The following is a 2,744-nucleotide window of genomic DNA, read 5'->3' as shown; positions in this document are numbered from 1 at the left end:
CACGGGCTGGCCAAGGCCCCAGACTTTAAATGGCCTGGATGCAGGCCAAGGGGTCCAGACTTTCATGTGGGGGCAATGGGGGACCCAGGAGACCCTGTGACCCGGGGGGCGGCAGGGGCTTTTCTGCAAACGGCACGAAGGGTCTCCATCTCACACGGGGGTCACCCCTCAGTCCTTCCCTCACGAGGACAAGATATTTAGAGTACTTAGCAGGAGCTGGCACATGCTCAATAAAGGCTTTCACTGAGCTGTCCCCTCTGCCCAGAACATTCGCTCCTCCCCTGCCTCACCAGGCCCGGTTCTTCTCATTCAGGGCTCAGCTCTCCCACAAGCCGGCGCTGACCACCCAATCCGAAATTCTCCACACCACCCCCCCCAACCGCCCGGATCTGTTATTCAAAGCTGCTCCCCCACCCCCACCCCTAGCAGGCAGTCGACACCCTAGTGAAACAAAGCTGTCCCAAGGGTTCCCTTACTTGTTGTCCTTACTATTTTGGCCTCTCGAGCACCCCAGGTCTGTGTGCCCCGAAGTCCGCACAGAAAAGCAGCTTTTGAGACTCCAGACGCAGCTCAGAGCCACTGCAGTCTGCTGCCATCCACACCAAGGCCAGCCCCCACCGGTCTCGGGCCCCATTCCAGCCATGTGACCAGAGGTGCCCCCCCCCCCCGGGTCTCAGTACCCAGCCCTGAGCCCTGGTCTGTGCCACAGCAGCCACCAGGCAGGGGAAAGGCACCTTTAAGCGGGGCTGCAGGCCCAGTTCCTCCCCGTCCCAGAACCCGGAGGCCAGCAGGGGAGAGGAGGGCAGGGCCCAGGTGGAATCGGTTCTGGGAGCTGCAGGCCGACTAGGGTAAGGCAGGGAAGGAGGGGGACAGGCCATCAGTAAACCCAGGCACAGCTGATAACCACTCCACCATCCTGGTGGCTCCTGGCCTCAGGTGTGGAAGATCCCAGAACACACGCTGCTAATAATCAGCCCAGAGAGAAAAACAACCGCTGTGGAAGTCCGACGGGGGACCGGAGAGAGGAAAAGACAAACCAGGCCAGCAAAGTGAGACGTGGCTCTGGAGCCTGGACTCGAACTTGGTAACTGCCTCCCCTCGCCAGCCCAAGGTTCTGTGACCCCTGACTTCGGGGCTCCCAGGCGGGAGCCCAGGGAGGAGGTGTGACCAGGCCTCAGGAACACCAGGACAGCTCTGTCCACAAGGGTACAGACCCACTCCTCAGGACAGATGGGAGCAAAGGCCCGGGGGCACAGAATTTCCCCCAGGGAACCCCAACAGCGGGAGCTCCCCTAGCCAGGCCACTCAAAGCCAGCTTGGGAGGCTGTGGGTTTGCGCTGAGGGCCATTCAATCCCAATCTGCCACTGCTTTAATGTGACCTGGAGCAAGCTGCCTGACGCTGACCCAGTGCTGGGGAGCATCCTAGGGCCTGGCCCGGGAGAGCACCCCACAGCTGGAGCCCCGGGGCCAGGAGCCCCAAAGGCCTGGGCCAGGGTGTAGACACCAGACCCGACCACAGTGGGCCTGCCTTTGCCCTATCAGAAGCCTCTACACGCTCCCCTCCCAGTTCTTCACCTATGCCGAGCTGGTGCCCAGGGATAAGACGGTGGCTGGGGGCTGGGACTCAGCTCATGAAAAGTGGGGAAAGGATCTAGCACCCCGAGACACTCAGGTAAGGGCAGCTGGGCCGCTTCCCCGCAGATATATACGCCCCCTTAGGTGTTCCAGTCTCTCCCCAGCTCCACACACAAAACGCCCACCCGGTGGGCCAGCGCCTTGGAAAAGCCAGCAGAGGCCTGCTCAAAGGACAAGTCAGGGACCCAAAGCCTGACAGGGGGGAGGAAAGGAGGAAGCACCCCCGGTCTGGCCCAGAGCTAACACCTGGCGGCGGTTGGGGGCGGGGGGGGGGGGAGGAAGGAGTGGCATGTGCGTTTGGATCGCAGTAGTTTCTCGGGACGCCCCGCATCTCTACTAGCCTAGCCCTAGGGCGCTGCTTACCCCCCCGCCCCCCCGGTCTCCCAAAGCTCCCACAGAAGTTCCTCAACCTACCTGATGGCCCCCGGATGTGGCCTTCCCCCCCGCACATCCCTCCAAGCCCTAACCTCGAATGACCCCTGCAAACATCTCTGGGATCTCCTATCCGCCCCCACCCGAACTAACTCCGCCCACACCCACCCTGCCCCACTTCCTGGGCTTCTCCTCATTCGCCCCCAGGCCTGTAATCCGACCCACCCACCTCCTCCGGCGCCCGGACACTACCTGCGGGTCGGCCCCTCCCCGCCCCCCCCTCGGGTCGTTTCTCGCCGGCCCCGCCCCCCCCCCCCCCCCCCCCCCCCCGCCCGCCCCAAGCCCCCCCCCCCCCCCCCCCCCCCACCGGCCTCCCAGGCCGCCTCCTCACTTTTCCTCCTCGGGCCCTCCAACTTCCCAGGCCTCCCGCACCTGCCCCAACCCAGCCTCGCGCCCCCAGTCGCCGAGAGGGAGGGTGGGGGAGGTGTGGGCCCGATCCCGCCACCCCCGAGCCCCACAGCCCGGCCCGGGGCTGGACACTCAATGCCGCCCGTGAGGGCCGGGCCTCTCCGCACTCGCCGGCCCGGGCAGAGTGCAGGCTGCGGCCCCGGTTCCTTTTCGGTCGGAGGCGGCCCCCGGCCCTCCCCGCTCAGCCCTCAGCCGGCCCTCGGACGCCCTCGGGCCGCCCCGGCGAGAGGAGGCCGGAACCGGGCCTGGGGCGGGCCGCCTCACCTGC

General features: G+C 65.7%; 1 protein-coding gene across 1 annotated transcript in view; it reads left to right on the top strand.

Annotated features, from left to right (window-relative positions):
- The first annotated feature begins 1,060 nt into the window (after positions 1-1,060).
- TRMT1 (tRNA methyltransferase 1) overlaps positions 1,061-2,744 on the top strand; it is an 11,507-nt gene continuing 9,823 nt past the window's right edge. The window contains exon 1 of the mRNA XM_029919021.1: positions 1,061-1,084. The gene's annotated coding sequence lies outside the window, so the exon portion shown is untranslated. The remainder of the gene's footprint in view (positions 1,085-2,744) is intronic.

This window comes from Suricata suricatta, chromosome 12, assembly GCF_006229205.1.
Source record: "Suricata suricatta isolate VVHF042 chromosome 12, meerkat_22Aug2017_6uvM2_HiC, whole genome shotgun sequence".
In the NCBI taxonomy this organism is placed as follows: domain Eukaryota; kingdom Metazoa; phylum Chordata; class Mammalia; order Carnivora; family Herpestidae; genus Suricata; species Suricata suricatta.
Note: the sequence above shows the minus strand (reverse complement) of the source record. Positions and strands in the feature narration are given on the sequence as shown.